This window comes from Acomys russatus, chromosome X (genome assembly GCF_903995435.1).
Source record: "Acomys russatus chromosome X, mAcoRus1.1, whole genome shotgun sequence".
Taxonomy (NCBI): domain Eukaryota; kingdom Metazoa; phylum Chordata; class Mammalia; order Rodentia; family Muridae; genus Acomys; species Acomys russatus.
Window position 1 is genome coordinate 34,085,566 of NC_067169.1, and position 25,559 is coordinate 34,111,124.

A 25,559-nucleotide genomic window follows, 5' to 3' on the forward strand; every position below is an offset into this window, starting at 1 on the left:
GAGATTTTCTATCCCCTGTAACTGTTCTTGAAGAAGGGGAATTTTGTCTTTTATAATTTGCTTTGGATGTGAAAAAACTGGTATGCAGTATACTAGGAGTCCAAAGAAATGCTTTGTTCTGTGGTGTTCAAGTTTCCTTTAGTTCAAAGTACTATGTACTTTACTTCAAAGACCAAGACGAACAACTTTGGAGTGTTATTTTCTATGCTGCCACACAATAGACACTTCAAAGAATTCCTGTAAAGCCAGAATTCATAACCTAAAATCAAATGGGTGCTCAGCTAGTTTCCCTTCAGCAACTGTGACATATACTGCTTCTTTATACATAAAGTAATAATTATGTGGAAGATTGAATAAATCATTTAGAAATAATACCCATGGTATATATGTAGGCTGTTGTCATTCTGAATATGGTAGGTACGAATAAGATATGAATGCACATTGCAATAAAAGAAAAAATTCTGCTTGTTATTTAAACTAAGGTATTCTAGAAATTAGATGAATAAGAAGTTAGCACATTTGTGTCTTTAATGTCAGTGATAATTTACATAAAATACTGACATCATTTGTAACAGATGTATCTCAATTCAGGATTTCACTTTTTATTTGAAAATGAAGCAATATCCCCTGTCTCTACTGTATGCTAAGAGAGAAATTTTAAGCACGTTCTTGATAAGGATGTTGACAAATAAGGGAAGACAGGAAATTTTCATCTAAGTTCCTATTTGATGATATACTTTGTTAAAATGAGTTTGGCTCATCAAAACTTTATAACTACTACCCTGAAGATTCTAGCACCTGAAAATAAAATCAGAGATGGGTGGACTTTTGCCATTATGTTGTCCATGAGTGAACAGGAAAATGATGTCTTAAATATTTTAATGGCTCCCTACATGCTGTAAAATACTTAAGAATTCTCACCAACTCTTGAACCACAAATCAGAAAGCAGGTTGAGTATTGCTTTATAAGGTTCTCCCATGCTACAGTTTGGGGGTATCTTTCAAGTGTTTATTTCCTAAAATATTGTTTTTTACTGTAGCATTATTAAGAGGTGATAAAAACATTGAAGATTTAGGTACTACTGGCAACTTAGACAACTGGAAATGCTATTCACTGAAGCTTATTTATTCAGTTCTCATAGGACCTCCCCCTCCAAATATTCTTCAGGAGAATAAGTACTTATAAAGAATAATCTTAACTCTCTGGATCCCTGTCTTGCCACATGATATCTCTCATTTGTGTTCTTTTGAATGTGGGGACTGATCTTCTAGCAGCATCAAAAAAATTACATGCAAAGTGATTATGAAATGAAGTTGATTATTTGCATATCCATCATTTCCAACAAACAAATGAACAGAAGAAAAAGACACAAAGATATGAACAAGAAGCACATACAGATGCAGAGACATACATTCACATATACAGGAATTCCATTAAAACAAAATCAGAAGCTATAGTTTATAAGCAAAGAGTCTGTAAGTAAAAAAAAATAATAATAATAAAATTAAATTAAAAAATAAAAAAAATCAAGGGAAATAAAAAAGGGGGTAAAGTCCTGATAAAATATCATGAAATAAGACAAAGAATTTCCAACAATGTCATTGAGTTTGTTTCGTTCATGTTGGCTGTCTACTGCTGGGCCTTAGGCCTGCCCTTAAGAGTGGTTTATAAAAGAGTTTCTACTCTTGGCTATCTGACCACATCCGGGCCAGCTTTGATATATGTTTCTTCAAAGAGCCAATTTTTGGCCTAAAGTCTTTTCTTTGAAGTGTGTCTCTGAAAGAAACTAGCCTTTTGACACTTTTTGGTCTAGGGTCCTGTGGACTGTTGCCAGCAGAGGGTGGATCCCTGCCTATTTCTGAGATCAGGGCTTACTGGAAGGGGCCATCTCACCTAAGCCTGAAAGTGAAGGCCCACAACACATTTAATCCCTCTGGCTGGAGTACAGACACACTGTTAACACACACTTTTGATCTCAAGCTATGAAGCTAAGGTTGGGTTTATAGACGAAAGTAGCCATGTTTAAAAGTGCTATCTAATTGAAGGGGAGACAAAGTGATGAATCAGAGAAAGATTTGACAGAATGAGATAGAGATAGAATATTTCCAACTCTCATGAGAAAGAGGTTAACTAGTACAGGGAGCAGTACAGGGAGGCTTTTGTTTGTTTGTTTTTTAATCAAGTTTTTTTTTTTAAACCAGACAGTTTTACTGAGACAGGTTGCAGAGAAAACTAGCTAGACAGAGGTGATGTCAGAATAGGCCAAGGAATTTGGAGTCTGAATATTAAAATGAATTGCCAGAATTAGTTTGAGGCCAGAATTAGTCAGAAGCCAAGAGAAGCCAGTTTGAATCAGTCATCTTGGAGAAGGGTTTGGACCAGAACAACTGAGTTGAACCAGCTAGTGACTGTTCAGAAAGATCTAGAAAAGCTTGAGGATGGCTCTCATCTTAGTCCCTCATCTGAGGACATAAAAACATTTACACATCTGGATATATATTATGGTTATATAGTTTAGTTTTCTTGTGGGATTTCTAACAGTGGCAATAGGTGCTATATCTGACACTTTTGCCTGCTTTTGAGACTGTTTTCTTTCTTCTTGGTTGCTTCCTCCAGCCTTGATATAAGGAGAGGTGCTTAGTTTTATTGTAATGTTTGGTTTCTATTCCTGGGAAAGAGGGATTTAGGAAGAAGGACTGGGAGGAGAAGAGTGAGAGGTAACTATGGTCAAGATATAACATGGGAGCAGAATATATAAATAAATAATTTTCTTAAAAATAAAAAAAAACTAAAAGGGAAGAAAGAAAAACTTAAATTGTATATTGGAGAGTGGACCATATTTCCTCAGTATGCAAAGGAAGCAATTTTTCTTATTTTAATTTACATATATCAACTTACCTCTTCTTCCCAGTGGAGAAAATAAAGCAAAGTAAATAATTGGTATCACTTCTCTATAGCTAGTCATTTTTGTTTCCAACTTCACAACCTAAAGCTTATGTGCATTCTTATAAATTGTTGCGTTCCTTGTGTAAAGTGCTTTGTGATCAAGATTCTTATGGCCATTTCTAGAATCTAATTGATTATAATGTAATAGTCTTAAAAGAAGACAAAATAACATTAGCTTAAACACACAAACACACACATGCACACGGAGAGGGGGCAGGAGGGAAGGAAGGAGTGAGGGAGGGAGAGAGAGAAAGAGAGTCAAAAGGTACCCTGTAGTAAGCTGTCATCAGGAAAATATGTCTCCTTCTATTAGTATTTCAGGCATGAAGTAGGAAGAACTAGCAAATTCTATACCTCCCAAAGCTTTTCTTTCTTTCTTTCCTTTTTTCATTTTGTAATGGATTTTGTACGCAGCTCCCTTAATTACAGCTTATCATTACAAGAAAGGCTAAGGTAGTACTAATTTAGTTGTCCAGTCTCTTTAGAACAGATATAAATGAATAAAAGAGCTTTGAGGAAACTAATTCTCAATATCCATTTCTGGATATTTACCTCTTAGAGAAAGCTCAAAACACTTCAAATGAGATGAAATAACTAATCAGACTGTCTGTGTTTTTTACATCTACAAGTATTTTTATCTGAAAGGACCAAACCAAAATCAATTAATTCTTTTGACACTAGGAGAAATACTTTTACAAGGACAATTGCCTCGGAGAAAAATATGCAGAAACAAAATCTTTAAAATATGCTTGGCCATGAAAAGTGTTTTACATGATTCTGTTCCCTGCTTTGAGTAAAAATATGAGAAAATTATCTGGCTAATAGCACATTTCAGTCATTCTTTGCATTAAGATACTTTGTACCACATGGAAATGTCTGTTTTCATGAGATATATGTATTTATTTCTATTTTGAATTTGAAATATAGATGGTTCTTAGGGGCCTTATAAGTTGCTTAAGATTTACTACCTAAGATAATTATAGCATTATTTTTAAATTGGATGCACATGATTGAAATAGAGATTAAAAGTACAGATTAAACATTGTTCATTATTTTAAAAGGTAAAATTAAGCCTGAAGAGCAGTTTTAGGAAACCTATGATGCACTTTACTATAGCCCGCTTCTTTCCCAAAATGCTTGTTTTCATTACAGAAATCCAAAACTGGTCAAAAAAATGCAAGAACCGACTGTCTATAGGTTGCTCAGCCCCAATTAATACATATGCAACACAATCCCAACACCTAAGGCTTAGTAAACATCCAAGAAAAGGAGGCAGAGCAATTAATAGAGTCTAAGGGCCATGATGTCTGATGCAAAACAAAAACAAAATTAAAAACAAAACAAACAAACAAACAAACAAAAAAAAAAAACCCCTGTCTCCTCTATTTGACAGGGAAGCTGCGCCCATGAAATTTCAACATCGCTGCCTAAACAAGATGAGCTATGACAACACCAGTTGATATTCAAACATAGATGGGGCAAATATCACAAAGCTCCACTCATAAATGAATAACTACAGGCAACTAATAACTTCTAAAAGAATGTGAAACAGTCTTACCCGGGGATGAGTCCCCTAATTGGTTTTACAGTACTAAATAGTCAGCCCCAAAACATGTGCATACAAGCAACACTAAATATATTTTTTATGCATTTAATGCTAGTAATTAAAGTAAAAGAAGCCATGCTTTTAAGGGAATTATAGATGAGGAAGCACCTGGAAGAGGTGAGGGAAAAAGGGAAAGGATTAAACAGAGTACACATTTATGAAATTTAAAAAAATATATTTTATCATTTTGTTTTGATTTGCTATTGATTATTTTGTCACACAAAATTGTTGGTTGTCTTTCCACTCTTGTTATATAAAGCTACCAAGTAGTAATCTGCATTGTTGAGCTGTATTTCCTTTTGTATATGTCCAGTCTTTGGCTTTCATTTATCTAAATTCATGACTTCAAGAGAAAATGAACCTTTGTGATGAAAGTGAGTGTGGATCCTGATCCTCTTCTACAAATAGATACATATGTAGAAATTCAGGGTGTTTTCACAAAGCATTTGACAGATTATTAAAATAAATTAATCTCTTTTGCATTTTGTTATATACCATTGACTCACTTCTGTACGAGAGTAAATCATATGTAATAAACAAGTGAAAGTAACTATTTTTCTTTACAGTATAATTGCAAATTATAATGGAAAGGGGAAGCTTAAAATTTAAAAGTAAATTAAATGCATAGGAGAGGATCACCAAATGCTAAAATTAAAATGAAAAGATATGACGATAGCTACCTATCACTCCTCTCCTCCAGGTCCTTCTCCCTACCTCCCGCTTTCCCAGGAATAGAAACTAAACATTTCAATAAGATTGGCACCCCTCCTCATATACCACCTAAGATTCAGATGACAAGTGCTTAGATAAAATTTAAGCCAATATTTTACCAGTGGCAAGAAAATACATGGGCAAAATAGTCATTAAGAGTAAGCAAACAGATCACATTGAATAAAAAAAGAAAACTGATAAGTTTGTATTCAAGGAAAGGAGTTGGCAATGTTGTGGTTACAAAAGAACTATTGTCATCTATAATAAATCTTGTCTTTCCCTTAAAGGCTTATAGCTATATGTCTTTATCTATAATAAAAAACAATAAGATCATCTTGTTTTGTAAAAAGTAATTAAAATATGTTTTGTGAATATTTGATGGTGTTTCACTCCATACAATAGCCTTTTATAATTCCTTCATTGGTGTTTCTTAGAATAATCTTGTGAAATATGTCAACCCTTAAGAGAAACTTGGTCACAAATTGACTGAAGTTGTTTATTCGATCTGTTCAGGAATACAAAGTGCAAAATCAAATTCAAACAGGTTTGAATATGTGTTCCTAACGTCTTATGGTCTTCAAAAAAATTACAGGCAAAAGACGAAACCACACACACACACACGAACAACTGGGAAATGAAATTGTGTTTTTTAAAGTGTATATTGGTACAGGTATGGTGGCAGTCTCATAAAATATTAGATGTGTTGGAAAAAAAGTATTTCTCAGAGATAGCAGTAGAAAGAATTAGAATAAAGAAATTTTTTATTTTAATATCCTCATGAATATGAGAAAATTCTAAATTTAATGATAAGAAAGTTGGCTCTCATCTAGGATCTTTTCTTAGTCAAGTTACTTAGATGTCACACATAGTAACTATGTTTGCAGCCTTACATCTGTTCCAAGGATCATGCTGTCCCTTTATCATCCAACTCTTTTTGTTTTGTTTTGTTTTTTGAGACAGGGTTTCTCTGTGTAGCTTTGGCAGTCCTGGACTCATTTTGTAGACCAGGCTGGCCTCAAACTCACAGCAATCCACCTGCCTCTGCCGCCTGAGTGCTGGGATTAAAGGCATGCGCCACCATGCCCGACTCTACCATCCAACTCTTAAGATCATCAAACTCTTAAGAAACCTGTGGGATAACTCTGGTGCCCCATATTTGACCAGCTTGATGGCACTCAAAAAAAAAAAAAAAGCAGGATACCAAGATGAGACTTGATAGTCTATGACCATATAGTGGGGGAGGAGGTCCCCCTCAGTCATAGACCTAGGGGAGGGGAATAGGGTAAAAGTGGGAGGGAGGGAGGGAGGGGAGGATACAGGTGATGGAATAACAATTGAGTTGTAATCTGAATAAATTAATTAGTAATAAAAAAGAAAAAACAAAACAAAAAAAGATGTTTGAATTGAAAAAATAAGAGGGAGGTTGTTATGAGTTGTCTGAGAAGTTTTTAATGTAGCCTCTTTGTTTAAAATTTTTGGCTTACATTCAACCCCCATATGCATGACAGATTATAAACTAGAAAAACAATTCTAAAGAAAACTCATGGACTGCATTTTAAAATACACCACAGCAATGGTCTTATCAAGCCTGAGGCCTCTTTTCTGTCATGAAGTAGACTACCTATTTCTTTCCCATTGTAATCTCATCATTAATCAAAGAAGACAAAAAATGTGTTATCTTCCCTCAAGCTGCTCATTATCTTTACAAACTTTTGATTTGTATTTTAAGTGTATCTTAGAGGAATATATATGGTTCACATATTTCAGTAGATTGATTTTCTAAAACTGTCACATATTCGAAGAAATACTAACCTGTGCTAGATTCTGAAGTGATTGGAGAAAACAGGACAAAATAATCACAAAAAGAGCCTTTTCAGTGGCTTTCCTCTATCAGTCAGTATCAGTTTCCAGATTCAACTCAATTCACAGCTCTAAATTGTGAAGTTATTCTCAGCACTACACTGTTGCTGTTAAGATTTTCTTCTTTAGTTGTATGATACCATTTCTGTACCTTCCTCCTTTAAAGAAAGTGTGTGTGTGTGTGTGTGTGTGTGTGTGTGTGTGTGTGTGTGTGTGTGTAGGCCAAGGCTGCACCTTGTTTATTTAGGCAGTATCTTTCCATTAAACACAGACCTCTCTGATGTGACTAATCTGGCTGGCCTGCTTGCTTCCTGGTGTCCCCTATCTGTGCCTGCCCAGTGCTGGAATCACAGGTGGGCTAGCATGCCCAACCCAAACCATGTTTGCACATATTCTCTATGGTAATGTTTCACAATCCTATTCTCTGATTGACACATCTCAAAGTTTTCCTAAGTCAGTAATTATTTGTTTGGAATAAACTATTTATGAACTGTGCCCTCCTATCAAGAGACACTAACATCAAGTAAAAATTTTGGGGATATTTTATCCAGAGTTCCTAAGTCATAATTGACAGTTAAAATGTGTATATAGTTGAGCCACCAACATCATGATTTGGTAAACGCTATAGAGTGATTAGCACAATCAAATTAATCGAACATATCCATCACAAAGATACTATTGTAACATGTTTATGTGTTTGTAGTAAGGAAGCAGTATCTGCTGCCTCAGAAAATTTCAAGGAAATAAAACACTACAGCTTGTAAATATTGTTTTTATTTTCTAAGATGAGGGGAGGAGATGAGAACCATTCTCAAGCCTTTCTCTGAACTCCCACTGGCTGGTTCACCTCAGCTGTTCTGGCCCAAATTCCTGTCCAAGCTGACTGGTTTTATCTGCTTTCTTTCAGCTTCTGACTAAATTGCTTTGCCTAGCCTCAAACTAACTCTGGCATTATCTACTAATCATCTGGCTCCTTCTCATTCTCTAGATCATTCCCTCTGAGACCTGTCTCTGTAAAACTGCCACACACACACACACACACACACACACACACACACACACACACACTAGACCCTGGCCCTGTTCAGATGTAGCCAATGGACAGCTGATTCTCCAAGTAGGGGGTGGGAGGGAAAACTGCAGCTGAACCCCTTACATGCAGTCTGGAGCCCACAATTTGATCACTGCCCCTTGGCAGAATGGCCTTGCAGGCACACAGAGGAAAGGATGCTTACTATCCTAATGAGACCTGGTAGGCTATGGCCAGACAGAGGGATAGGAACCTCCACCCCGCAGCAGAGGTCTAGGGGAGGGGAATAGGGAAGAAGAGGGAGGGAAGGTGGTAATGGGAAGATATAAATAAGGGATAACAATCGAGATGCAATGTTTGAATATATTATAATAAATTATATAAAAAACAAAAATAAAAAAGGATCTACAGGACAACTGAACAGAAAGGGTTAATTTCATGAGAGACGGTTACTGAAAGGATTGTTTTCAAATATACTCATCTTTAAAATAATTAATATAGCTTTATAAATATTTACCCTTTTAAATATTTAAATATCAAATTGTACCTTTTTCTTACTTTTTTGTTCTGACATTATTATACCATTTATGCCATGCCAATTCAATATTCCATTAAATCCTCTGTAAAATTAAACTTTACTCAAATGAATGTCAATGAAAATAAATTTGAAATATGAAGAAATGAAGTCAGATGAACCAAAATTATGTTTTTTTTTCTGTGATTTTATTTCCCACTTTACATCATTGTAATGTGCTTTTAAGATGTCTAGTTTACCTTCAGCCAACAATGTAATCTGCCTATATGATGTGCTAGTGGAGTAAATGATACATAGTTTTTGGGATTAACTAAAAAATATTTGATTGGATTTAAGTCCTACTCTATGAGATGGAAACAGTACATGATACTGCTTGCATGACTAAATACTTGAGACAAAATGGCCTAGGTACCTAGGGTAAAGCCAAATTCTACTGTTCTAAAAAAACTTTTACATATAAATAAATAAATAAATTTAAAACATGTAGCAATAAAATGACTCCTAATGACATTCTTCTATACTCATAGACCAGTGCCTTGCTCAGCCCTCATCAGATAAGCTTCATCCTGCAGTAGATGGGAACAAATACAGAGACCCACAGATATTTATTAGAGAGAGAGGTAGGGAGGAGGGAGAAGTGGACTTTGAATACTCAAACCAAAATGTAGTACCTCCATGTAATCTCAAGGCCCAAGAAATTTTACAGAAGAGGAGGTGGAAAGGTTGTAAAAGCCAGAGGTGATGAAAGACACAAAAGACACAAGGCCTTCTAAACACATCTGGATTGATGCACATAGGAACTCAAAGGGACTGTTGCCCCATGGTGGGACAGATGGAGTCCCACTGCTGAAAGGAAGACTGGATTCAACCCCAAGCTACTATAACCCAGAAGCTAGCTACAATTGATAACCACTTGAAAATAAAAATTTAGTTTTCTTCACTGAGGATGAAAATCACCTTTAAAGAGTTATTTATGTATTCACTTTACATCCTGATTGCAGTCCCGTTCTCTTCTCCCATTGCCCCCTTACACATTCCTCTCCCATTGTCCTCTTTCTTTCTCCTCAGAGAAGGGAGAGGCACACCATGGCAACCAAGGTATCCTGGCCCATTAAGTTGCAGCAGAACTAGACACATCCTCTTCTACTGAGGCCAGACAAGGCAGCCCAGTTAGAGGAACAACATCCAAAGGGAGACATCAGAGTCAAAGACAGTCCCCTGCTCTAGTTGTTGGAGACCAAGATGGGCATCTTCTACATATGTGCAGGGACCTAACACCAGGCCATGCATAGTTTTCCTTAGTAGCTCAGTCTCTGTGAACCCCCATTGTCTTACATTAGTTGACTCTACAGGTCATCTTGTGGATTCCTTGACCCTTCCAGCTCCCTCAATCATTTCCCCAACTCTTCTGTAGGACACCTCAAACTCTGTCCAATGTTTGGCTGTGGGTCACCACATCTGTTTCCATCAGCTACTGGGTGAACCTCTCAAAGGAGTTATGGTAGGCTTCTGCCTACAAGCATAACAGAGTAACATTAATAGTGTCAGGTAGTGGTACTCTCTGATGGGATGGGTCTCAAGTAGGGCCAGGCTTTGGTTGGCCATTCCCTTGAACTTTGCTCCATCTTTCTCCCTACACATCTTCTAGGCAGGACAAATTTTGGGTAGAAGGTTTTGGGGGTGGTTTGGTGTCTTTATCCATCCATTGGAAGTTCTTCCTGTCTACAGGAGGTGCCAACTTCAAGTTCCATGCCACCCCACGCCCCTGCTGCCAAGAGTTTCAGCTAGGACCACACCCATAGACTTCCTGGGGCCTCCCCTATCCCCGATCTCTGGAAAATCACAAAGATGCCTTCTACTCTGATTTCTATTCTCTCACCCAGCCCTGTCTCCCCCTGCTTTCCCTATTCCTAATCTCCACCCTTGATTCCCTCCCCACTCCCTCTCTTACCCTGTTCCTTTCCTTAATCAAGCTCCTATGCTTATTTTATTTCCATTTCCAAATGAGACTCATCCATTCTCTCTTGGGTCCTCATTGTAACTTTGCTTCTTTGGTTCTGTGGATCGTAGCAATATTATCCTCTATTTTTATGGCTAATAGCCACTGAGTATACACCATAGATATATTTGGGGGTTTGGGTTACCTCATGCAAAATGATTTTTTTTCAGTTCCATCCATTTTGCTGCAAGTTTCAAGATGTCCTTGTTTATACTAGCTGAGTAGTGTTCCATTGTGTAAAGGTAGCACATTTTCCTTATCCATTCTTCAGTTGATGGAAAATTGAGTTGTCTCCAGTTTCTGGCTATTACAAATAAAGCTGCTATGAATATAGTTGAGCAATTATTCTTTTTGTATGGTGGAACATCTTTTGGGTATATGCCCAGAAGTGGAATAGCTGGGCCTTTAGGTAGAGTGATTCTCAATTTTCTGAGAGACATCCAGATTGATTCCACAGTGGGTGTGCAAGTTTGCACTCCTACCAGCAATGGAGGAGTGTTCCCATTTCTCCACAACTTTGTCAGTGTATATGCTGTCCCTTAATTTTTTGATCATAGCCATACTGAGGCATGTAAGATGGAATCTCAGGGTCATTTTGATTTGCATTTCCATCATGACTAAGGACAGTGAACATTTCTTTAAATGTTTCTCAGCCATTAGAGACTCCTCTGTTGATAATTCTGTTTAGCTCTGTACCCCATTTTTAGTTAGATTATTTGGTTTGTTGGTATTTAATATCTAGAGTTTATATGCCAATATTTTATGCCAATATCATACAGCTTTTTATTACTATTGTTTTGTAATACAATTTGATATCTCCATTGCAGGTTTCACCTTTTCCAATCCTACTTTATTTGGGGTTCTTTAAATGCTTATACCTCCCTTGTTAATGCCCGGCTAGTGCTCTGGAGAGGGTCCAAGGTAGTTTCTCTGGAGTTGGATTGCGGATGCCCTTCTAGTTTATCTCTTGGGTGGCCAGAGCTGATGGCTCAGGCAACCGATCAGAATTGAAAGAAGAAAAAGGAAGGAAGGAAAAAAAGAGCCCAAGGTTTCTTCTCTAGGGACTGGCTGTACTGCGGCTGAGGAGAACTTAAATTGACCACCTTTTTTCCTATGGCTGAGGCTGTAAAAGCAGCTTCTGGCTAGAAACTGCATGGGGGGTCCTAAAAGGAGGCTCTTTGATCTGTAGAAAGGCCTCTCCAATAAATTGGTGTAAACAGGCTAATTAGCCATAGAAGGCTGATGCCCCTGAGTCTGCTAACTTATTTGCAAATCTATAGAGAAATAAGAAGTAAGAGAGAGAGAGAGATAGAAAATAAACCACTCACACACATACGTTCAAGAGAAGAGGACCAGGAGAAAAGGTGGATGAAGTCAGGCGTCTTAACTTCAACTGAAGTTAAGCTGCTTAATCTTTCCTCCTCTGTTCTCCCTCATTTTCCTCTGTTCTCTTTCTCCTCAATTTTTTCCTTCATTTCCTCCTCTGTTCTCCTGCTCACGTTTATTGTAGCCCATATTTATACTTCTGAGAAAAGGGAATTACCTCATAGTCAGAAGAGTATAATTAATCACAAAAGCAGATGAATTCTAAAATACAACAGGTTACATGCTAAAGCATGTAACTTTAAAAAGTTAAACATTTATTATCTATATATCCATTATGTAAGTTCATGGCGAGTTCAGAATGACAAAAGTTGACAGGGTCTAAGGTTAATAGGGTCTGAAACTTACAAGAGCATACAACTTATCAGTTAGGATGGGCCTGACTATATATTATCCAGCTATCTCTTAGTTAATTATGAGCTCAGGACAATAATTTTGTCTGTCTTTCATTCTAAGAAACAGAGTAAATTCAGACATCTCTAGGTAACTTCATTCCATATAGGTTCACATGGAGTTTAAACAAAATTAGCACCAGGACTCGTGGTGCCATCTGCGGTGGAGGCTTATCTGAAGCCACAAATCTGCTGGTAGGCTATCTTGGTGAGGCATCTGGAGGTCCACAAAGGTATTTATTGCAGCCATAAACTAACTTTAACTTTTAAAACTATTTGAGTCAAATAAGGAATTCCATAATCAGGGGTTAATTCATCTGGATAACAAAAAGTACATCTTCAATAAGATCCTCCAGGAAGTTTGCTCAATCAGGGCTGGTCAGTACCCAGAAGCTAACAATTCACACCAATGCCAGATGTATTTACTTTTGGTTTTTTGAGACAGGGTTTCTCTGTGTAATCTTGGCTATTCTGGACTCTCTTTGTAGACCGGGCTGGCCATGAATGTAGTCCTGGCTGTCTTGGACTCACTTTGTAGACCAAGCTGGCCTTAGACTCACAGTGATTCACCTGCCTCTGCCTCCCTGAGTGCTGGGATTAAAGGCATGTGCCACCATGCCAGGCTCTAATGCCAAATTTCAGAGAGATGCAGTAGTGCACAATTGACAGGGTCGTCAGAGGTTGGAAGCAAGTCTGGGGCACATCACGATACAGACCTTGCAAATATCGGATCACCTCCAGAGATCTCTCATGCCTCCTGGATTTCCCAAATCAATGGCTCCTGACAGCATCTCAGAGGCTGGAAGCAGTTTCGGGGTACATCATGGTATAAGACCTTGCAAACACCAGATCACCTCCTAGACAGCCCACATTCCTAGTGAGCTCCCTTAATAGGGTGGCTCTTGGCACTCCCTTCCAACCCACCTACCCTAGATAAGAGAGAAAGGAGGTTTATGGGAACAGAAGAAGTAGACCTTGTTGGATTCAGTTCCTGGGAGCGATTTTCCTGGCATAGTGAGCAGGATTTCAGCAGACCAGCAATTCCACCAAAGTTGCTGCTGGAACCTGGAGCAGCCAGAACCTTAAGCCTCAGCCAGAGCTCAAATCCTTGAAGTCTTCACTGCAGCAGTTCTTTCTTGGAGCATCTCAAAGTGGAGCAATGAACAGCCATACAATACCAACACCCAAAAAGCCTCTTCCTCTTGTTTTGGGCATATATATATATATATATAGTCTCAGAGTCTGTATTAGGATGTTTTTCAGCTGGCAACAAACAAACCACCCATGAAGTTGTTCGACTTCTAAGTGAATAAACCTCACCTGTTCTCTCACAAGTCTGTTCCCCATCCCACACTTGGAATCAAAACAAAAACATGTTTATATCCAGTACACTCCAGAAGTTCTTTTGCCGTACAGGATTGTTTTAGCTATCCTGGCTTTTTTCCATATGAAGTTGAGAATTGCTCTTTCAAGGTCTGTAAGGAATTATGTTGGAATTTTGATGGGAAGTTCATTGAATCTATAGATTGCTTTTATTACGTTAATCCTACTGATTCATGAGCAAGGGAAATCTTTCTAATAACTTCTTTAATTTCTTTCTTCAAAGACTTATAGCTCTTGTTATACAAATCTTTCACTTGCTTGGGTAGAGTTACACCAAGATATTTTATATTATTTATGTCTGGTGTGAAATCTGTTGTTTCTTTAATTTCTTTCTAAGCCATTTATCATTTGTATAAAGGAAGGCTACTAATTTTTTGAGTTAATTTTCTATCCAGCCATTTTGCTGATGGTGTTTATCAGCTGTTGGAGTTCTCTGGAAGAATTTTTGGCATCACTTATTTATACTATCATATAATGTGTAAATAGTGATACTTTCGCTTCTTCCTTTCCAATTTATGTCCTCTTGATCTCCTTTAGTTTTCATTCTTGTTTTTTTTTTTTTTTTTTTTTTTTGGGTATTTTTGTTCTAGTACTATGTTGAATAGATATGAAGAGACTGGACATCCTTATCTTGTCCCTGATTTTAGTGGACTTGTTTTAAGTTTCTCTCTGTTTAATTTGATGCTGGCTATAGGCTTGCTGTTTATTGTCTTTATAATATTTAGGTATAGGCCCTATATCCCTGATATCTCCAAGACATTTTTTTATCACGGAAGGATGTTGGATTTTGTCAACAGCTTTTTGAGAGTCTAATGAAATGATCATGTGCTTTTTTCCCTTTCAATTTGTTTATATGGTGTATTACATTGATGGAGTTTTATATGTCGAATCATACCTTCATCCCTGTTTCCCTGCATCCCTGAATCTCTGCATCCCTGCATCTCTGCATCCCTGCATCCCTGGGATGAAGTTTAATTAATCATGGTGGATGATGTATGTGATGTGTTCTCGGATTCAATTATTATTTTTTGTTGGGTGACTTTTAATGACTGCTTCTATTTCCTTAGAGATTACAGGACTATTTAGATTGCTAACTCCATCCTGATTGAACTTTGGTAAATGGAATTTATCAAGAAAATAATCCATTTCTTTAGATTTTCCAGTTTTGTCTAGTATAGTCTTTTGAAGTAAGACCTAATGATTCTTTGGATTTTCTCAGTGTCTGTTGTTATGTCCCCGTTTTCATTTCTGAATTTTTTAATTTGGAAATTGTCTCTCTGCCTTTTAGTTAGTTTCCTAAGTGTTTACCTATCTTATTGATATTATCAAAGAAGCAGGTATTAGTTTTGTTGATGCTTTTTATTACTCTCCTTGTTTCTAAGTTACTGATTTCATCCCTTAGTTCAGTTTTTCCTTCCTTCTATTCCTTTTGGGTTTCTTTGCTTGTTTTTGTTTTAGAGCTTTCAGATGTGATGTTAAGTTGCTAGTATGAGATCTCTTAAAGTTCTTTATTTAAAAACAAGGAATTCCCGAAATTTGTGGATAAATGGATTGAGCTAGAAATGATCATAATGAGTGAGTTAACCCAGAAGCAGAAAGAATCAAATGGTATATACTCACTTATATCTGCATACTAGCCCAAGGGGCATGTCCCACGAAAGCCTTCACTTACCAGGAAACTGGGACAGAGGGGAGGACATCCTATTGGGACTCTAAATGAGAGACGCATGGGAGAATAGCAAAGTAGAAGGATCCAGAGGGTCCTAGAATTCTACAAGTAGAACAATATGATAAGCAGATTTGGGCCCAGGGGTCCCGCTCAAACTAAGGCACCAGCCAAGGACAATACAGGAGGTAAACTTTAAACCCCTTCCCAGATCTAGCCAATGGTCAGAATATTCTCCACAGTTGAGTGGAGAGTGGGATATGACTTTCTCACGTACTATGGTGCCTCACATTTGACCATGTCCCCTGGAGGGGGTGACCTGGTGGCACTCAGAGGAAGGACAGCAAGTAGCCAAGAAGAGACTTGATACCCTATGAGAATATACAGGGGGAGGTAATCCCCCTCAGGAACAGTCATAGGGGAGGGGAATAATGGGAAAATGGGGGGGGGGGAGGAATGGGAGGATACAAGGGATGGGATAAACATTGAGATGTTACAAGAATAAATTAATTAAAAAAAGGAAAAAAATGATTAAGGTGACTCTAAAAAAAAAAAGTTCTTTATGAAGGCTCTTAGGGCTATGAAATTTCCTCTTAGAACTTATTTCATTGTGTCCCATAAGTTTGGTTTTTTGCCTTTATTTTTATTTAATTTTTGGAAGTCTTTAATTTCTTTCTTTCTTTCTTCCCTGACCCAGTGGTAATTGAGTAGAGAGTTATTCAGTTTCCTTGAGTTTGTAGCTCTGTGTTGTTTCCGTTGTTGTTGTTGAGTTCCAGCTTTTTAGTTCTAGCATTTTATTTGACTGATGTACTGATATTTTAAAATCTTATTTTCTTTGACAGATGTATCAATTCCTTCAATCGTATCTTCTATGCTAGAAATTATCTCTTTCAATATGTTGGTGATGCTTGTGTCTGTAGTTCCTGTTCTCCTTCCTAGGTTTTTCATCTTCAGGATTGTCTCAGTTTGTATGGTTTTTTTTTTTATTGCTTCTCTTTCCCTTTTCAGGTCTTCAACAGTTTTATTCATCTCCTTCTCAAGTTTGCTTGTATTTTCCTGTATTTATTTAAGGGATTTATTAATTTCATTCACATGTTTGATTGTATTTTCCTGTATTTCTTTGAAGGATTTATTCATTTCTTATTTAAAGGTCTCTATCATCTTCAAAAGTTTACATTTAAGGTCTTTTTCTGTACTTCAGCTGTGTTAGGATATCAAGTGCTTGCTATAGTAAGATAGCTGGCTTCTGGTGATGCTGTTCTGTCCTGGCTTTTGTTGAGTGTGTGCTCATGCTGTTCTTTAGTCATCTGTTTGTCTATGTTGTTGGCAGGCTTGGATGTCCCTGGTAGTCTCTGGTGGTTATTGCTTCTGATAGTCGCTGATGGCTGCTACATCTGAGATTGCAAGAAAAGCTTGGACACAAGGAACAGGCACATGTAGAGTTCGGGGCAGACCTCACCATTACTGGGAGTCCCCAATGGCTGCGGTATTTGGAACTGCAGGCAGAACTGGGACCAGGGAAATCATGAACAGAAGTCACAGGGAAGACCTCACTGGCACTAGCAGTCCCTGATGGCTGCCGCCTCTGAGATTGCAGGCAAAACTGAGGCCTAGGACCTGGCACTCCAAGGTCATAGAACAGATTTCACCACTGCTGGCTCATCGTCTTATATTTCATATCCTACCACCAATTTTATTTTATTTTTAACATTCAGTTTATTCCAGGAATGTTTATTCCTCTTTATAAGAGAAAAGTCCTATTTTTTTTTTAAAGCAAAGCGTATTTGGCTTGCAGATCTCATGGTCATAGTTTCCTTCTTATTGAAACAATTACTTTCCTCTTATATTTCCCCTGTGAATAGAAGTTTATCTTAGCACCTTAACTTTCTAAAATGAATTTTAATTTTTTTTGAAATTTAATTATAATTATCATTCCACCCTTCCCCTTTCTCCCTCCAAATGTTCCCATGGACTCTTGGCTGCTCTCTCCATAATTTAGCAATTTATTATCCACTTGCTCTTTTTCCTATTTTGTTCTTATTCTTTTTTTAAACTTTTTTATTCATTTATTCTTGTTACATCTCAATGGTTATCCCATCCTTTATATCCTCCCATTCTTCCCTCCCTCCCATTTTCCCCTTATTCCCCTCCCCTATGACTGTTCCTGAGGGGGATTACCTCCCCCTGTATATGCTCATAGGGTATCAAGTCTCTTCTTGGCAACCTGCTGTCCTTCTTATTCTCATTCTTCCTCCTTCTCATCCTCCTCCTTTTCATTTATCTTTTTCCTGTTTTTATTGATTGTGTTCTTGTTTTTGTCTTTGTTTTTGTTGTTCTCTTCCTTTTCATGCTCTTCCTCCTCCTCCTTCTTTTTCTTCTTCTGGTAGTGATATGGGGCATAAAGTATAGATAGTTAAATGATTAAAAAATTGAAGAAAGACAAAAGAAGTAAAAGTAATATGATCTGTAGAGGTAGGGTGTGTGTGTGTGTGTATGTGTGTATGTGTGTGAACTTTCTCAGATAGAAATTTAACAACTGGACAGACTACAGACTAGACTCAAAGAAATATATTCCCAGAATACTTTGATATCTTCTAGCTCTAAATTGGATTCTCTACTCAGATCCATTAGGAAGAAAATCTCACCCCTGGATGTGGGAGCTGCCTGAGAAGACTATCCTTCTTTGTTTCTCTCCAGTTGGAGCTCGTTGTAAATCTTTGAGAAGACTATGTCTTGTCAAGTCATCAGTATCTAAAAGGAAATAGGAGAAAATAAGCCTCCAATAAGCTGATAAACCAAATTTCAACAAATTCTGTACGTATACTAAAAAGAAAATTATATAATTATAATATAAAAGAAAAATATATACATTGTATATTATTTATATATGCTAATGTATATTAATATAAATATATAAACACAAAATATATTTACATTTTAATTTATTTTAAAATTTATTATATAATATCTGTTTGTTGTGTTTTGGTTGTATTTTTGTAATGTAAAATATAAAATGTATTATATATTATATATAAAGGGAAATAGATATAATATAAAAGAAAATTATATAATCATATAATAGAAACATTAGAGCAGCAGTTGAGTGGACAGTACTGTACTTGAGCATGCCACGGAACAATACCACCAGACACCACCAGGGAAGCCTGTGTTTATTGTCAGGCCATGTTGGAGCTAAACAGACATGCACAAATCTGGGCTTCCCCTTGACTGACAATGATCAGCTTTATGTAGTACAGAAGTCTTCCCGTGTTGATGGATATATGTCTCTGTGTGTATTTTTTGTGTGTGCAGGTACCATCACTGTCAGATCTTCTACAGCTGGAGTTACAGGCAGTTATGAGTTACCTAACATGGCTTCTAAGTACCAAACTCTGGGCCTTTGGAAGAATAACATGTGGTCTTAACTATAAGCCATCTCTCCAGCCCCAGAATTTTCACTTTTACCTTGTAATTTGAAAAATACAAAAAGAGAAAATTAAATAAAAAGAAAAATATGTAATAAATTATATGCTATAAAATATATATGTAAATTACATAATGCAACCCTTGGAGTTTATGCTCATATAATGTTGAAATTTAATCTCTCTCTGTCTCTCTGTTTCTCTCTCTCTCTCTCTCTCTCTCTCTCTCTCTCTCTCTCTTTCTCTCTCTCGTTTCTAAAAAGCCATAGTGCCCCAAACAGAAGTTTGATTGTACTTTGCACATAACTTATTTATTGAATAAATGAATATTTGTCAGTATATACATAACCACAAATAGCAAGTACTAGATTGAGAAAAAGATATTTGGGTTTTAATATGCAGAGCCACTTACCAGCTATGAGGGCTCAGGCAAGGAGCTGAACCTGAACTCAGCTTCCTCGACTGTACTTCCTCAACTATAGGCTGTACAGACCTGTGTGGCCACCACACAGGCTTATTGCAAGGTTCAAATGCAGGAACGTGGGAAAGTGCCATGAACACAACTGGGAACAATACAGATGTAGCAAGTGATAATAATTCAAACTTCAAGTTGAGGAATAGTCTCACACCCTTGGATTGTGCTGATGTAGTCAACAGACAGTGTCAGAGTAGCTAGCTGGTCACTGGTGAGAACGAGTAAGCCATTCTTCAGAGTGAAAAAAATTCTGCAAGATTCTATAGTCTGTCCTGATAATGAGTCACTTCCCAAATTTCATGATGTTAGAGACCCACCAATAACTCTTTTGAAGAAACTCAAGAGCAAGATGTTCCTCGTTTATTTACATACACCCAACAGCAGCAAAACCTTTCAAGGGACTGAACAGGACTAAAGTCTAGCATGCAAGGATCTATATACACAAATGATTTTCTTCACTTAGAAAAACAAAACATATCAGCAGATAAATACAAGATGTAAAATACAATGAAAAACAACCATCGATATATATAGCTTTCCCAGAGAACTGTACAGGGAAGTGACTGAAGAGCACATGGACAGTGCTCCAGGCAGGTGGCCGTGAGACGGACAGAAATGACTGTAGACGCCTGATGGCTCGTCTATGGCCAGTTACAGAGTACAGGCTGCTGAACTGCTAGGTCAGTGATGAGGCTATGTATCCTGACTCTAAGTACCAGAACATTTGGCCGTAGCACCCAGAAAAGGAAATGCTAACTTTGTGGACAGTAAATGGCCTTTTTGTTCCTGTCAAGAGCAAGAGAAATACTTGATGCTCTTATTACATGTGCCTCTGAAATAGTTGGTGAATTTCATGACAAAACTTGACTAGAGAGCTACAGGTATAACTAGGACTTTCAACTTTAACCACAGGCTACCCTTATCCTAGCTTGTGTCCTCCTGCCCTATAAGTCAGTCTTGCAAATCCACCCCTAAAAGTTGCCAGCTCCATTTCCCCCTTTATTAATCCCTTTTTCCTCATTCTCCCAGATGGAATTAAGGATGCCTGAATGCCTTACTGTATTCCCAGCCTCTTTTACTCACTTTGGAGGAAGAAGAGGTCTGCAAGGCTGTTTTAGATGCTGTCTGAGATGGCTCAGGCCATGCCCTCACTTGGGTGCTGTTGTCCTTGGAGCCCTCGGTTGCTATGAGCAGGCACACAGAGTGTGGTGCTAAGACACTTTAAAGTTTCTAGTGTTGTAAGACCCGCAAACACTTACAATTTATGTGGTGAGTTTTAAAATTTAAAAACACTAAAAAAGGCATGATAGCCTGGAATTACTGAACTCATTCAAATTTGTAACACACAAAATGGTTGATTTGAATTCAGGAGCTGCCCCTGGTACTAAGAACTCCATTTTAAAGAAAGATTAAAAAAAAAAAATCCTAACACACACACACACACACACACATGCTCCATCCCCCACCCCACCCTCCCACACAAACCTCAAAACATTTTTCACCAAATACTGATACAAACATATAACAAAGAGGATAAAAAGTTATTTAAATACACACAAATTCTTTAAACTCAAATACTGCCATAGTAATTATGAGGAGGGATATATCTGAGGAGTGTGGCAACAGGACAGAGAACAAACTGTGACAGCTGAGACAGTACTGTTAATTCTGTTATACTGCAAACTTTTGGTAACAAAAATGTCTTCTTTTCACTCTGTATGTGGATGGGGGTTTTTCCCGTTGAAGCTCTGTGGCTCTTTTCAGCTGAACTCAGTCTTTTGAATTTGATGAAGGCCATGCCATGTGCCCTCATGTGTGTGTTTAAGGCAGCTTCTGTTTCAAAAGTCTTGGCACACATTTGCACTTCCTGTCTGACGCTGCGCCCTCTGCAGCCTCGTCCTCGGGGCCGAGCTTTTTCTCTTGCTGGCTGCCTTCCCCAGCTCCATTCTGCTTGGACACATGCTGAGGCTTCTTCAACTTGTGCAGGATAAAGAGGTGACTGGACAGGGAGACATGGGACTGGGACATGTACCAAAGGCCGCACTCCCAGCACGGGTAGGAGGAGCTGTCCGACTTGTGTGGGGGATGTGCTCATGGAACTGCAGCAGGTGTGTGGTGAAGCCACACATGGCGCACTTGTGAACCTTGAAGACATTGGTTTTCCGTTTCTTCAGTGGCTGGGTGATGGCTCCTCTGGGAGGCCTGAATTCTAAAACCAGTTCTTCCAACTTCCGTTTGAGACTGAGAGCCTTGGCATCTTCCTTTCTTTCCATTTCCTCCTCCTCCTCTTCCTCCTCCTCCTCCTCCTCCTCCTCCTCCTCCTCCTCCTCCTCCTCTTCATTGGTCCTGTTAGTCAACTCTTTCACGTCAGGGTCCTTGATCCCGTGCAGCAGCCGCTTCGTGAAGGTCCGCCATGAGTCTGCGCAGTGTGAGCAGGCGTAAACATTCCTGATGCCTTTGTGCTTGATGCGATTGTGGTGGCACAGGCTGTGGCAGGAGCTGAAAGACTTGTCACACTGACTGGCGGCAGGGGTGCTTCTTCATTTGCTTCCCATGTTCCTTCCTCATGTGACAGATATACACTTCCCACTGTGTGAACAGAGGGTCACACTCCCAATATGTCCACCCGAGACTGGCCATCTTCTTAGATTCTCTGAATTTCTTTGCAGGAGATAGAGACTTCTTTTCCAACTTCTCTTGTCCTTTCATGGACTTGGCATTCTCTCTGCTATGGTTTGCTTAATTCTGATTTGCAGGCTTAATGCTGAAAGGCATGTTTATACCCAAGTGTGGAGGCCTTTCAATATTTTTCAGTGTTCCACGCATAGACTTGATATGGTCCACCATAAGTTGCTTCTCTGCTTATAAATGAGAACAGTCGGGACACTTGAAAACAGACACCTTTTAGTTTTCAACGTGCTGGTCAAAGTGGCGGTACAGCAAGGTTTGCAGTGTGAACACAGTGTCGCACATGGAACACTTATAGATTATTTTTGCTTCTCCTATCTTGATGCCAAGATGCTGCAGGTAGGTGTGGGAATGTGTACTTGGGGGCAGACCTAAATGCCATTGGACAGATAGGACACTTGTAGGAGACATCACAGTGAGAGCCTTGACTGTGAGACTTCAGTGTGGCCACATCAGAGTACACAACATTGCAATGTACACATCAAAACCCAACTGTCTGCGTACATGTCCTCGGGCATGGGAAAGGAGGCTGCACTTGTAACAAACAAGGTTCTTTGTAGAGTGGTTGCACGTTACTTCAATGAGCACACTTCGCCTCTCATAGTGCTGGGTCAGGCTCATTTCCAGGGTGAAGGAGTCTCGATACTCTACTTATACCCACACATTGGTAATGCGATCCCTGCATTGGTGGGAGGACTGAGGTTTGGGATGTAAACAGGGACTGGATTGACACTGCTCAGCTCCTTGTTGAAAGCTTCTGCCACAGAACTCTGCAAGGATGACCCCACCTGGACCTGAGACACCTTTTTAGGTGGTTGTGAGGCCGCTGCATTGATTATTGCCTGCTTCATTTGTTGCCGAGGTTTGGTTAGCAGTTGGTGGAGTTCAGATATGGCCTGGGCACCCTGAGGCAGAAGGTTAAGGTTGGCAAGGTGCACAGTCTTTGGCACAAGTTTGGCATTGGCCAGGGTGGATGCCTGCACCAAAATGGTTTGCTTCTGGATGGCATTGGCAGCTTTGATGATGGGGCTGCTAGTACTCTGAACAAAGGCAAAAGATATGACCATGGCTTTCACCTTCATGTTGTTAGCAAGCTTCAGATTGGTGACTTGAGACCCTGCCGTCTTGAAGGCAGACACAAGAAGAAAAGCAGTAGCCATGGGCTTGATGGTGACCTGTTTGGGGGTCAGCTCTGCTGGGGAAACTGCACTGGTAACCATGGCCATCTGCAGAGGTGCCCTGAGAGGAGAGGAAAGGACAGTGGCTGAGGCCGAAGAGGAGAGGAATGATGTCACAGAGGCCATAACAGTTGCTCCCTACTCAGAAGGCTTCTTCCAAGAGTCCAGATGCACTTCTGACAAGACTCTTGTCACTGTCCTCTTGATCTCCCCAGATGATGTCTTGATGGCCTTGTTGCCAACTTTGGGGATTTCTGGGGTGGACCGCACAGTAGAGGATGGGGATCTTTTGGTGCTGTTCTCACTGGATACATTCCTGGGACTATGTAGTGGCTTCAGAGAGGCTTTCAGTGTGACATCAATGAGACTATGGGACTCAGAAGACTTGTCAGCTGCTTTGGGACTGTTGTGTACTTCTGTTGGTAATGGAGAAGCTTCCTAGGAATTGGCTACAGGCTTTTTTCAGGAGTCTTAAGCAGCTTTTTTAGCACTCAGGGCTGCGATGGCAGCTATGCATGAGGAAAGCTTGGAGGACGAATTTGTTTTGGAAGATGTGACAGCAGGAATGTTGGTTGTCTTTGTTCTCAGAGCTCAGCTTCCCATCAAGGACCCTGTTTTCAAGCATCTTCTCAAGAGTTCTCTTTCAACTTATCCTCTGATTTTCTGACCTTAAAAGGCTCATAAACACTCAGGCTTATGGAATTCATTTCTGTTTATCTCTTGACTTTGTTTTTAACCATATGGCATGGGGTAGAAATTCCCCTCCAAGTGCCTTCAGTCCTATTGGGGAGCTGAGCCTGTCAATATATTTGATCTGAAAACTGGACCTCATATCTTCCTTATCAGGCCAGTTATCCACCTCTATTCTCTCATCATCATCAAACTCTTCATCACTGAAGATAGGGATGAACTGCCTGAATGTAAGGTCTTTAAGAGTCACCACTGAGGTAATTGTGCCCCTTTAAGGACTTTGTCCCATCCTTGTCAGAGCTGTCAAAAGAGGATGAAGTGAGGAACCCATTATGCAAGCCATTGCCTATGGGGTTGTGGCTGTCTTCTTCCAGTCCCTCAATGGAGTCGATGTTGCAAGCATTCTTCACAAACACACTAATGCCAACATCTAAGGAGGATGGAACATGAGAGTCGTCATCCATGTGCACATTCTGCTTAATGTGGCATTAGTGGTCATCATGTCCAGATTCAGTGGCTGGTTTGGGATCTACCATATCAGGTATGTCAAATGCTGCCAAGAGATCAGCAAAGTCTGGGGTCTTTATATCCCCCATGGTCATTTGATCAGATGTTCTTGTGAACCTTGACCTTTTGAAACGACTTTGGGTTAGTCTTCAGTTATTATCACTCGGTTGCATTCTCTGCAAATGTGAAAGAGTTAAAAGAAGCCCCAGTCAACAGGCCCCCTGTCCTGGGGGGCCTGGTCTGCGCTCAAGCCCAGGTGTCTTGGTTGCGGCTCCCTCTGCAGTGTTAGCAGCGGCAGCTTCCATGCTATGGGCATGTCGCACCTCTGTGCCACCTGGGTCTGTGTGCGAGAACGGAGCCAGGCTTCACAGCCCTGGGGATCCTCACCGCAGCAGCCTCACCGTGCACCAGGACACTGGGGAAATCATCAATTCTATAAAATCTATTCTCTTAATTTTCCTGTTACCAATAAATAATCTACAGTTCTATGACATAGAACAAATTGGATTATTTGATATTTTCTCCACTTATACATTAATTATTTGAAATTCAAATAGGAAGCTTTTACAAAGTAGGATAACTAGTTAAATTTCAGTATCTAGATCTAAACCTAAAACCAGATTAAAAACGCAATATACCAACAAATTTATCACACTTTCTCAATCGTTATTTTCTCTTAGACTATTGTGCTAATAAAAACTTCAAAACTTATTATAAATCATGTTAATTTTCAGGCAAACGCAGACAGGAGGTTAGTAAGAAATCACGTATGCTTATTAATCCAATAATAGAACCAGAGAGCAAAACCACTATATCCAATAATTATGTGAATAAAATCTGAAGATATTATTTTGCATTGTTCATTGATTTTACAGGGTTATAATTTTACACATATCTACTATAATTTGCAGTATAATAAAAATGTAAGCATCTGAAGATCCAAGATGGTGGCGCCAATCACACACTGTATCTGATTGATAGGAAAACCAGGACTGCACAGGGACCTAAAGACCGAAATCAGATCTACAAAACACCAGTGCTGCTGATTCCCAGGTGAGAGAGTTCCACATTGTGTGGAGCACAGGTG

At 38.9% G+C, this 25,559-nt stretch overlaps 1 pseudogene; it reads right to left on the reverse strand.

The window, feature by feature from the left end:
* Positions 1 to 20,979: 20,979 nt before the first annotated feature.
* On the reverse strand, positions 20,980 to 24,567 carry LOC127185206 (zinc finger protein 532-like; annotated as a pseudogene).
* Between the last annotated feature and the right edge of the window lie 992 nt (positions 24,568 to 25,559).